Source organism: Vulpes lagopus, chromosome 11, assembly GCF_018345385.1.
Source record: "Vulpes lagopus strain Blue_001 chromosome 11, ASM1834538v1, whole genome shotgun sequence".
NCBI classification, from domain to species: Eukaryota; Metazoa; Chordata; class Mammalia; order Carnivora; family Canidae; genus Vulpes; species Vulpes lagopus.
The window spans coordinates 25,309,993-25,322,556 of NC_054834.1; the positions used below are offsets into that span (position 1 = coordinate 25,309,993).

Below are 12,564 nucleotides of genomic sequence, written 5' to 3' on the forward strand. Positions count from 1 at the left end.
AAATAAGAAAATAAAGTTGTCTCTGGTACTTTCCTTTTGTCCTTTCTGATAGAGGGGAAGGAGGAACACTTGTGAAATGTGTGTCCTGCCTTTAGGTTTTCTGAAAAACGAGTTGCGCGTCTGATTCTTCTTGATTGCCTTCTGCTTAAAGTAAGCCTGCAACAATGTGGCAAAGTGGCATATTTTGGGGTGACATTCTGGTTTCCTTTCATGTCATCATGTTCCAGAAATCTGCCGAGAATTTCTGCTGTTGGTCTGGACCCTGCGTGAATTGCTCGCCAGACCTCAATGTGCCACCCCGGGGTGCTGACCTGACCCCCCATGCAGCAGAGTGTGTCAGTAGGAGCCCGTGAGCGCTTGCAGGGCCAGGAGAGAGGCCTGGGCGGCACTGAGCAAGACGGGGGCATTCGGGCATTCGGGCATTCGTGGGTGCTGGAGGCACAGCAGCTTGTGGAGCCTCACCCCGCTGCAGGCGCTGGGGGCTGGGGTGCAGGGCTCTCCTGCGACAGGAGGTGGAAGGTCGCTGGGGGGGAACCCAGGGCAGGCCGCCGGGGCCTCTCAAGCTGGATCCGAGACCCCTGAGGCCTGGGGGGCCCTGGGTGCTTGGCCTCGGTGGTGAGGGCCTGCCGGGTCCTCCCCCCGCCCACCCCCTTCCCCCTGCGTCTCCGCCCTCGCGCCCCTCCACCGCCTCTCCCCCATCCACCGAGGCGGCCCTCCCTCCCCGGCGCCCCTCCCCCCTCCATGCCCGCCCCGCCCCCTCCCCGCCCCCCTCCCCCTCCCGCATCCCCCCTCCCTGCCCCCCCCCCCCCCTGTCCGGCCAGGCCGCGCCTCCCGCAGGTGTCGCCGTGTGCGGGACCGTCCCCAGGTGGCGCTGTCGCCCCGGGCACCTCGAGCTGCTGCTGCGGCTCCGGGAGCTGCCGAGACTGTTTTTTCTGGATTTAATTTTGAGAATTCCCGCGTAGGAACCGAAGGGAGGGAGACCTGGACCTCAGGCCCCGCGCCGGCCGCGCCTCCCGCCTGCGGTTGACCCGGGTCATGTCGCCCTGCGGCCCGCGGCGTCGGTCCAGGCGGCGGCAACGAGCATCCGGCACCTGCGGGCGGGGGGTGGGGGGGGGGGGGGGCTGTGAGCGGGAGTCCACAGCCTGCCCCGCGGCTCCACCTGCGGCACAGACCGGGTCAGCCCTCCGGAGGGGGGAGGGAGGCCGAGATGGGGGGGAGGCCGAGGGGGGGAGGCTGAGATGCAGAGGGGGGAGGCTGAGATGGGGGGGAGGCCGAGGGGGGGAGGCTGAGATGCAGAGGGGGGAGGCTGAGATGGGGGGGAGGCCCAGATGGGGGGAGGCTGAGATGGGGAGGGGAGGCCGAGATAGGGGGAGGCCGAGATGGGGAGGGGAGGTCGAGGTGGGGGCGGAGGAGGGAGGCTGAGATGCAGAGGGGGGAAGCTGAGATGGGGGGAGGCTGAGGTCCGGGGGGAGGAGGCCAAGATGGAGGGGAGGCCGAGATGGGGGGGGAGGCCGAGATGCAGAGGGGGGAAGCTGAGATGGAGGGGAGGCTGAGGTGGGGCGGGGAGGCCGAGAACCTACACAATCTGTATCCTACTCTCAGGTTAACAAAAAATGAGTAAAGAAATACTGGGTGCAGAGGCATCGGCTGAAGCACATGGGGAAGAGATGTGAGCCAAACCGGATCCCTTCTCCCAGGATAGGCAGGTCCTAAAAGCCGGGTAACCGACCCCATCTGGCATCTACAGGCTGAAGCCTACGCCGTGTCGCCTGAGGAGCTGATGGTGTTTGGATCCAGAGGCTGTGGATTGGCAACTCGGGTCACATGGGGTCATATGGGTGAGCTCTAACCCAGTAGGACTGGCGTCCTTGTAGGAAGGGCCACACCAGCGCGATGCTCACACAGGAAAGACCACGTGGGGACGCAGCAGAAAGCCTCCTGCCTGCTGGCCAAGGAGCGGCCTCAGAAGGAACAGACCCTGCCACCCTGACCGTGGATTTCCAGTCCCAAGACCCGGGAGGCAATGAGTGTCGGTTTAAACCAGAGTCTGCTTTATCACACCCGATCTAGCAAACCAGGACAACTCATAAATACGAAACATCTGTGGAGGAAGGCCCTGCCTGGACCTGCGCTGGATGGAGGGGCTAACTCGTCTCTCATGTCAGCCCAGGGGTGCGTGGCCACCTGTTGTGCTAATACATCTGGTTCCTCCTGGTGTCCACGGCTTCGCCCTGTTGTCTCTGCTTGTACACCTTCCTGTCCACCGACGGTCAAAATCCACCCACCCTTCAAGCCACAGACAACATCCCCAGGGTCTTTCCTCCGTTTGAACTCAATGTCATTTGTCTGTCCTTTGCTCCTGTGCCATTTTGGGGGTGGCTTTCCTGTAGTCTTCATTGCCCACAGATTTACTCACGGACCTTTGTACTTAGACCTACCCATTCTTCCCCTTAGAAATGCTGCAGTATAAGGAAATGCCTCTCATTTAACTTTATATCCCTGATGGCACCTGTTCCTGGGACTTGCACACAGTAGATGCTCAATAAACATTTATTTAATTATTAATTAATAACGCGTGCGGTGGGACTTTCTTATCCCAGTCACGTTGGCTTCTTCCTGACCTCTGGATAAAAAGTACGATGCAGGGAAGGAGGAAGTACGAATTATTGAAGAGATTTTTCGAAAGAAAGGACTAATTCAAATTATGTTTTGGTGATAGAAAAGCAGAACCTTGGGCAGAAACGCGTGGGCCGGTTGGCATCCATGACTCACCGGGCAGGCGGCAAAGCGAGGAGATGTGGCCGTGGGCCCTGCTGCCCGGGTCCCTGAAGCCCAGCCCCGCGGAGCCTGTCCCCTGAGGGCTGCGCCCGCCAACGGCTCATTGCAAAGATGTGATACACTCGGGGAATCCTTTGCCTCCAATATGTGGGGTCGCCTGTGTCTCTGCGCCTCAGGCTTTTGAAGATAAGACTCAAACCACGAGATTGTCCACGAGCGTACTGAGGTCATACACGAGTGTGTGTGTGCACATGCCTGCACACGGGTTGATTTCCCTGCGGGAAGGGACGTGCATCCATCATCCTGTTCCCAAAAGGGACATGAGGGAGGGTGAAGAATCAGTGACCTCTGGGCAAGGTCCAGAAAACCCAAAGCAAAACCAACTGAAACAAACCCCGAGAGGTAAGAGCAAAGCCAATGCCCCCACGAGGCCAGCGGAAGGGCAGTGGAAGGACGGTCACCGTGGGGCGCAGAGGCACTGAGCCCCCGAGCATCTGGCCCCACGCAGCCTCCCGGGGATTCTCCCCGAGGCCCGGGGACCCGAGGACCCGGGGAGGGAGCTCAGCAGCCTTCCTGAGCGACAGGGGGCCTGCGGCCTGACGCCACCCTCGCCGTGACACAGGAGTCTTCTCCCCCTCGAAAACTGGGCAGAATGACTGCTCTAAAAATTGGGGTAAAACTGTACTTTTACCTGGGAGCTTTTGTTTAAAGACTTCCATTTTTTTAAACTTCTATTTTATTTATTTTCAAATATGTTAGATCTCAAGGAACAGTTGTGGGTCAGAGCACTCTCCGGGAGCCCGGTCCTGGCTGCTCGGGCTGGGCGTGGGCGGCGAGGCCCCGGCCGCTCCCAGAGGCTGAGCCTTCCAGAATGTTTTCTGCCTCCGTAAACAGATCTCCTTGGGCGCTTACATAAAACAGTTTATCTTTCTCTTTCCTGTGTGAATGAACCGGAAGAGAAAGGTGAAATTGCTCAAAACAGTTTATTTTTGTTCAGTAAAAAAAAAACAACTATATTTCATGTCATGACTAAATAATTTTGTTTAAAGTTCAATTGTTTACTTTTCATTTTTTTAAATTTTTTATTCTAATATTTTCAATCAGATTTTGCGGCTCTAACTGGCCTCCAGTACCGTGCCGAGCTGGGGACCTCACCACCTGTTAGCCCCCTGTTAGCCCCCGACACTGGCCAGCTTGGGGGGGGGGCTCTGCAAAGACTCACCTGGCTGGGACCCTGCAGGGAGCACACGCTCTGTCACTCGGCGAGCTGCTTCTCAGCTTCTGTAGCTCATCCCAGTATCTCAGCCTTTTTTGTTCTTTACTTTAAAAATTTTTTCAATTGAAGTGCACTGGACACACGCTGTCATGTTAGCGTCGGGTGCACAACATGGTGATGCAACAACACATGTGCGTTATGCTGTGGCCAGGCCTGTGGCTGCATGGCTGCACCTGTCACCACGTGTCCCCATGACAACGGCAGGACTGGGCCCCCCTGCGGCGCTGTTCCTGCCGGGACTCATCCATCCGGACTGGAAGCCGGAGCTCCTCCCCTCTGCAGCCACCACTTTGTTCTCTGTATTCACGGCTCTGCTTCTGCTCTTGCTGGCCTGTTTTTTAGATTCCTCACATGAGTGAAACCATATGGTATTTGTCTTTCTTGGACTGACTCATTTCCCTCAGCATGATGCCCTCTCACTCCATCCACGTTGTTGCAAACGGCAAGATCTCATTCTTTTTATGGCTGAGTAATATTCCATTATCAATCAGTAGCACGTCTTTATCCATCATCCATCATCCATCCATCGCTGAGCACCTCACGTTGCTTCCAGACCTTCACTACCGTAGATGACCTGCAGCAAACTCCGGGGTGCACTTATCTTGCTAAATTGATGTTTTCGTTTCCTTTGGGTAAATACCCACTACTAGAATTACTGGAATCTGTGCTATTTCTATTTTTACCTTTTTGAGGACCTCCGTACTGTTCTCCACAGTGCTGTATTAATTCACGAGTGCGATGGTTCCTTTTCCTCCACATCCTCGCCAACATCTGGTATTTCTTATGCCTGAGTGATTTTAATATTTTAAACATACACTTGTTTTTTTCTAAAGTAGGTAGGAATGCTTTTCCTTGCAGGCTCATTCTTCCGCTGCTTTCACAAACTGATTCGTGTCACTTTGCATGTGACGTAGTCAAGTAGGAAAAGGAGAAACTTCTTGTCCAGGCTGCATTTGCTGTGTGTTTGTCGAGTGAAAGCTGCTACTGTTTGAGCTGCTTGACTTTTTTCATTTTGCTAGTTGCTGACATAAGCACGCTGCTGGATTTGGAGCGGCTGGGACAGCGAGCCCACTGCTCAGCCTGCACTGGGCGTCCATCCTTCTGGCTCCACTGGCAGTTCCTTAGCTGTGTCCTTGTGGCACCCACCTTTCTTCACCCACCACTTCATCATTCTTCCTCTGTATTTGACTTTTTTTTTTTTTTAGCAAGGAGAATAGGTTAAATTTGCATTTTTCATATCTTACAGTTGGAAGAATGACCCTTTGTATGAAACACTACTGCAGTTGAGCTTTCCCTTCTGTGAACTTTCACAAAACTCACTACCTCAAGGCATATGGTACATCCTGTGTATTTAGACATCTTTGCAGTATAAAAATTTTAAAAAGTGGGCACCTGGGTGGCTCAGTGGTTGAGCGTCTACCTCTGGCTCAGGTCATGACCCCGGGGTCCTGGGATCGAGTCCCACATCGAGCTCCCCGTGGGAAGCCTGCTTCTCCCTCTGCCTGTGTCTTTGCCTCTCTCTGTGTCTCTCATGAATAAATAAAATCTTAAAAAAATTTTTTTAAGTAGTACGATGAAGTAATGACTTTGGAGTCCAGTTTGAGTTTATTTGCATCCAGCCGGCTATATTAACATGCGGCACAAGCTTCTTTAGCTTCTCAGAGTCATGGAGTCAGATGTCACGGGGCCCAAAGTCTCCCCTCCTCTCACCGGGCAGCGGGGTTGCGGGATGGGCCGTCCCCCTGCCTAATCTGAGTTGCTTTTATGTGATCAATTCACTTGTGCATTTGCTGAACATACGCTGGGCAGCGAAGTCATCAGTTTGGGTGCATTTGCTGCCTTCTAGGGAACGTAAATTCCTGTAAGGAGAGACAGATGCAGACCAGCCAAGGCAGCACAGGCTGTGGTTGGTGGCCTTGAGCCGTGGGAGTCTCCACTGGCTTGGAGGACTCGAGTCACTTCCTCTGCTCGGAGGGCACCGTGGGGCAGGCCCGGGGGCAGCAGGTGTGACCTGGGGGAAGGGGAAGAGCGTTGCTCATCCAGAGACCCATGAGGCTGATGGCTAGAGGCCCAGCTCAGCCTTCTAGCAAGAAGGTAGACTTTGTTCGAGGGGCGAGGACACACGTAGTGACGGGGACAAGTGGGGAGGGAAAGGGCCCCTGATAAGTTGGAAATGTAGCTGGCCTCACCGAGCGGCTGCGGGGTCCCCCAGCTGAGGCCACCATGCTCGCACCCCCACGGGTGGCGGCGGCCCAGGTGGCCCTGGGGGCTCCCCTGCGGCGACCTGCTTGGAGCCTGTACAACTGTCAACCAGGGCCCGTGATCGCCCTGTTTTAAGACGATGAGGCCAAAGCACAGAGAGGTTAACTGGGTCACCCAGGGCTGCTCAGCTAGTGAGCCAACAGCTGGCGTTTGACTCAAGTGAGAGGCACTTGGCCAAGAGCAGCGTGGCTGGTGGAGGAGGAGGCGGAGGTCCCCAGGGCGGGGACAGCACCGTGGGCCCAGCTGGCAGAGGAGGAGGTCCCCAGGGTGGGGACAGCAGCCCTGGTGGCACAGTGAGCGGCATCAGCACCGTCCCACCTGCTGCCACCAGGCCCAGTGCAGTCTGAATTCTCCAGGACTGTTCCTTGCGGGACCAGGGCTCCGGTGAGCACCGTCGCGGGAGGACGTCAGCGACTATTACTGCGCTCACGGCCCGCGGGGCCCAGCCTCTCTGCTCTCTGTTCACGTAGCCGTTTGCTTCATTCTTACTGCAGCCAGATTTCCTTTCGGGAAAAGTCGAGCATTTAAAACGGGGCATGGTACGTGCTTCCAGCACGAGTGTCAACAGAGGGGTTCTCCTGTTTTCTAGACGCAGTAGAGCAAGCTGCTGGGCAGCACCTGGCGTGGCTCCCTGTCTGCGAGTGGCCCGTGTTTGGCGGACCTTCTGTGGCCAGTGGGCCAAACACTGATGATTTTAGTACATAGTGGCAACCTAAGCACTGTGTCCCTGTGTTTCTGCCTCTGCCCCCGGTTTCCGCCCCTCTGGGAGGAGGGAACCCTGAATAACAAAGCTGGGGTCGATGTCATGCCTCGGCCACTGGTCTCCATTTGCTTAGCAGGCGAGTAGAGAGGATATTTGGTGCCTTATTCATTCAACAAGCCTTGACTGACACTGTCACATGCAGGGTTTTGTGGCAGCTGCTTGGAATTGGAGCTGAATAAGACGTGATTGGTGACCTTAGGAATGTTCTAGCCACCTCATCGGTCAAGCTCCAGCAGGAGGAAGAACACACACTCGTTACACCAGAAGAGATTTTGTGCAGGGAATCGGGTCCCTGGGTGACAGACTCTGCAGAGGTGAGGGGGGCAGGGCTGCGGGGCTGCAGGGAGGACTCTGTCTGTGGGGCAGGGGAATGGGGAGCCCTGATGCAGCCGCCCGCCGGGCGCCTGCTGGGGAAGCTGGCCCGGAGCCGGGGAAAACCTGGCACAGGTTTCCCAGCGGCCAGCCGTTCCCAGGGCAAGGGGTCATCCCCGGTGATGCCAACGGAAGCAGGAAGCAATGTCCCTCTCACGAGCCCACGGGTGGCCTCACAGGGGCGGTGGGCAAAGGGGAAGAGTCCACCAGGCCCAGGCGGGGAGACAGAAATGCCAGGAAATCAGTCATTCTAGAAAGGAGTCCAGTCTGAGCCTAAGCCAGACTGAGACCTGCTTGAGTGTGCCGCAGCTTCAGAGCTGGACATCCAGAACTGGCTGTCATGCTCCTGCCTCAGGGCCTTTGCCCGGCTGTTCTGTCTTGGAGCACTTTCCCCTAGACGTGTCTTTTTTTTCCCCACTTTTTTCAAGCCTCTGCTACAATGTCCCTTCTTGATGACTGTAATTGTAAACTGCCCCCCTGCCCACTGTCCCCTTCTTTCATCATGCCCTATTTTTCCCCTAAAACATTTAATATGCTATAAAATAACCTGTTAAATCATAATATATGAACATATATCATCATGTGAATAAATAAAAGTGTTATTTTTTGTCCCCACCCCCTTAGAATGCAGACTCCTCACGGTAGGTATGGCTGTCTCTTGTTTACCTACGGGCCTAGGTGGTTGATGCTGTCCGGATGGTTGTTGAATGAATAGAGGATGGAGGGGGTGCTTAGTTGTTAAGAAGGTTGCCTGGGGGCAAAAGGCTAATACGACTAATAAAACACACTAATGAGGAAAGCATTGCGTCTGTCTAGATATTATTGGTCACTCCTCCACATAGAGGGGAGCCGCAGGTGTTTTACAGACAACACTTGCAAGACATGCTCAGGTGACAAAGTAAGGCAAAGGCTGGGGAGAGGTCACTTGCAGAGGCCAAGCAGGTCCCTGGGGGCGGGGGCGGCAGCCCGGCCTCCTAGATCCTAGATCCTAGTGCACGTACCCTTGGTCTTGGCAGAGTGAACGGTAAAGAGGGTGCAGAGAGAGAGGTCGGCATTGTGAATGTCGTCTCGATGTTCCATTTTCCAGAAATTCTCCACGATTCTTTGGGATGTACTCCTCTAATGTGAGAGATCCACTTGACTTCTGTGAGAAGAAAGAAGAATAAAGATACAGAACATGACTCAAGAAAACAAGCCACTACAGAAAAGTACTTCAAAAGTAAGTATGGTGAAGCCATGGGTCTGGCTCAAAAGCACTTGCCCACCTGCCACGAGTTCTCAGGCAAAATCCTAGACTCCCGTACTTAGCAATGTCCACCTGCAAAGTTACTGCCTTACAACTATGAGGGCATCAGATCTGTGTCTCTGATTCAGTCTTCCAAACTTTCCGCTGAATTCTTAACAAACCCCTTCACAGATATGTGGTTCTGCTTTTCTTTCTTTCTTTCTTTCTTTCTTTCTTTCTTTCTTTCTTTCTTTCTTTCTTTCTTTCTTTCTTTCTATGAAATGTTAAGGAAAGTATACAAAGGTGGAAAGCGTTATACAGTGTATGGATGGTCCAATGTTCTGTGCATGATTTGGATGAGAAAAAAATTGCATTGCTATATATAAGGAGTCTCGTTTATGTGCAATAGGGTTGCCGGATTTCTCAAATAAAATTAGACTATGCTTAGTTAAATTTGAAATTTAGATACACAATAAATAAATAATTTATTATTTTAAGTTTGTCCCAAGCAATCTGTGGGACATACTTATGATGTAGGCAGGCCAGGTCCGAGAACAAAGGGGACCCCACAGAACCAGCCAAGAGGGTCCTTGGCTTCATGAAGAACAGAAATCAAATGCAGGCCAGGATAAAGTGAGAACAGAGTCCATGGAATAGTGCAAGTGATGCAGGCAGAGCAACTGGGAGGCTCAGAGAGGAGAAGTGAATCTCCCCATAGCCTGGGGCTCGGGGCTTATTTTGGAAGGGGGTCCAGGGTACACCAGGGGAAGGTCCAGTCAAGAGCACCTGACAGATGAGCAACAGATGTTCCATAAATTACTGAAGGTAGGAGGTATTGATGCTAGGGGTGGTTGGGCTTTAAAGAGATTGTCCTGGAACAAGCTTGGGATCTGGTTCTTCTTAGGTATTATCAGGTGTTTGGCGTCCTAGGATGAAACTCGGAGAATGATGAACTTTCTTGCTTCCCCCTTAGAGTGGGAACAGAGCTTCTTGGGCCTGCTCAGATGCAAGGACACCTAGAACATGAGTAAATGGGGCCTAGTGGATAACTGGAAACAGTGGATAACTGGATAACTGGATAAACAGTGGATAACTGGAAACGCCAAGTTTCCTGGTTGTATTTTACGGGTGGAATTTCCATTGGTGTAGAACTTAAAGAGATCTGAAGTGGAAATATCTGATTATTGTACAAAGTGTCCCTGTGGAAATCACAGGCTTCCTTTGAGGTGAACAAGGCCCTATTTTATTTCCACTCACAAATGTTTACCTGCAGAGGATATGAATCCATGTTGAACATATTTCTATGGGATATAAAGCCTATAGACCTAGACCAAAATTAGATTTAGGGGAGGTGGGTTTTATGGGTACAAACTCTCTGGGAAGATAGAGAAAGTTCTGGAGACGGACGGGGAAGGTGGCTACACAACGTTGTGAATGCACTAATGCCACTGAAGTGTGCATTGGAAAGTGGCTGAAATGGTAAATTTTATATGTCATACATTTGACCACAATAAAAAAAATTAGACCAAAATATCAAAGGTCATGTTTTTTAATATTACAGTGAAATGGAAACATTTCTGGGGCAGTTCCCCAGGCTACCCTTTTAGGAAGAAAGCCCCACCTTAAATGTAAGTGATATTGAATCACAGAAGATTGAGATCCTCATAAAAAATACTTTGCCTTGAGCATCGTACAGCCGAGTTGGGAATTATTAACTGGAGAGCACTGACTTGACCTTATTGTTCAATATGTAATCTTTAATGAATATAATTTTACACTAAGCAGTTAGGAGTTCAAGGAGCATGCTGTTGTGATTGCCTCCAACTACTTTATTTCGCAACAAATTACTAGTGGCTGCATGTGCCAGGGGACGAAGGCCCGTGGTGAACCTAACTGCTCATGACACTGATGGGTATTCTGGTTGATGCTGATAAGAACAACACTCACGCACAAATCATACATAATGTACATAGAAAGTGTGGGGGATCCCTGGGTGGCTCAGCAGTTTAGTGCCTGCCTTTGGCCCAGGGTGTGATCCTGGAGTTCCGGGATTGAGTCCCGCATCGGGCTTCCTGCATGGAGCCTGCTTCTCCCTCTGCCTGTGTCTCTGCCTCTCTCTCTCTCTCTCTCTCTCTGTCTCTCTTTCTCTCTCTCCTTCTCTGTGTGTCTCTCATGAATAAATAAATAAAATCTTTTTTACAAAAGTGTAAATATGCCCTTTAACCTTATTAGCTCCATTCATTGACCCATTTAACTGTCTGAGCCAGTTGGCGAATACACAGGACATCTTTCCTTAAAATGTTCTCTCTCCTGGTTCTTTTTTTTCTTTTAAGATGTTATTTATTTATTCATGAGACACAGAGAAAAGAGGCAGACACAGGCAGAGGGAGAAGCAGGCTCCCAGCGCAGAGCCTGATGTGGGACTCAATCCCGGGATCATGTCCTGGGCCACCCAGGTGCCCCTCTGTCCTGGTTCTGAATAAGACGTCTGCCTCCCACCTCACTCACAACTAAAGGGTGTCACTTAGGGCTTTCACAGAGGCCTCGGGATGTGGGGGGAGGACTGGGAGGGGCAGGATTTGGAGCTAGTCCTGTTCCCTGGACTGCTGAACTGTTTGACCTTGGGAAGACCAGGCCCTCCCCTCCCTTCTGGTGCCCCCCTGCAGCTCCCCAGTCCCCCCCCTGCAGCCCCCTGGCCCTCCCCAGCTCCAGGTGCCCCCCATGCACCCCCTGATTCCCCATGCAGCCCCCTGATCCCCCGGCTCCCTCCATGGAGCCCCCTGGCCCGCCCCCCACTCCTGGTGTCCCCATGCAGCCCCCGGCTCCCTCCATGCAGCACCCTGGCCACTCCCCGGCTCCCCGTGCCCTCCAAGCACCCCCCCCAGTCCCCCCGCTTCCGCGATGCAGCCCCTGGCCGCCCCCCCCCCCCGCCCCGCTCCGCCGAGCCGCTGGGCTGTCTCCGGCCCGGTCTCCCGGGCTTGCACCCCCGCCCAGCCCAACCTTCAGCTCCCAGAGGTGGGGGGCGCCGGTCACCTCCCGCCCGGGCCCCTCCTGCGCTCCGCCCGCTCCTACGCCCTCTCCTCCCCTCGCCACGTGCCATGCCCCTGCCCCGCCCCGACGCCCCGCCCCGACGCCCCGCCCCCGTCTACGTCCCGCCCCTCTCGCGCCCCGCCTTCCCCTCCCACGCCCCGCCCCTCGCCCCGCCCTCCCCCTACGCCCCGCCCCTCCCGCGCCGCGCACCGTCCCGCCCCCTCCCCTGCCGCGACCCGGCGGTCTGGCAAGGAGCGGGCGGGCGGAGAAACACGCGGCTCGGCCGAGGCCGGGGGCAGCCCACGGACGTCGGTGTGACCCCCCGCCCCGCCGAGCTGCTGACAGGACCGCCCCCGGCCGCCCCCCTCAGCCGCCGCTGGGGCGGGACTTCCGGTCCTGCTCGGGACGCCTTCCGGCGGGAGGCGGAAGCCGGCTCCGGGTCCGCATCGGGGCCGGCGCGTCCGGGGCGCCCGTCTCCTTCGTGGACGCGTCCCGGCCCCGCCGCCGCCGCCGCCGCCGCCGCCGCCCCCCGCGCCGCGGGTCCGGGAGACCGGGTAGGGACGCGGGGCCGGGCAGCCCGCGCGGGCAGAGGGCGGGCAGGGTCGGAGCAGCCGCGGGGGGCGGCGGCGGGGCCGGGCGGGGGCGCGGGGGGCCGGGGCGGGGGCGGGGGCGCGACCGAGGGCGGGGGGGGGGCGCGGGGCGGCTCCTCGGGCCCAGTGTGCTCCGGGTCCTCTGCGCGGACCCCGAGCCCCTGCGCCGCACCGCTCGCGCCCTCGCCCTTTGTCGGACCCGGGCGCCCGCCGCGGAGGAGCAGCGCCCCCGGGACCGCGGGGCAGTGAGGTCGGCGCCCCCCGGGGC

General features: G+C 55.5%; 1 protein-coding gene and 1 long non-coding RNA gene across 3 annotated transcripts in view; one reads left to right on the forward strand and one right to left on the reverse strand.

The window, feature by feature from the left end:
• Positions 1-3,554: 3,554 nt before the first annotated feature.
• Positions 3,555-11,741, reverse strand: LOC121472093. Its single transcript, XR_005982776.1, has 3 exons — positions 11,677-11,741; positions 8,453-8,595; positions 3,555-3,715 (listed from the first exon to the last, which is right to left on the reverse strand). It is a non-coding gene; the product is annotated as an uncharacterized LOC121472093 (long non-coding RNA).
• Positions 11,742-12,002: 261 nt separating this feature from the next.
• DISP1 (dispatched RND transporter family member 1) overlaps positions 12,003-12,564 on the forward strand; it is a 157,944-nt gene continuing 157,382 nt past the window's right edge. The window contains exon 1 of one of the 2 annotated variants that reach the window (XM_041722656.1): positions 12,003-12,260. The gene's annotated coding sequence lies outside the window, so the exon portion shown is untranslated. The remainder of the gene's footprint in view (positions 12,261-12,564) is intronic. The other variant, XM_041722642.1, reaches the window with a different exon arrangement.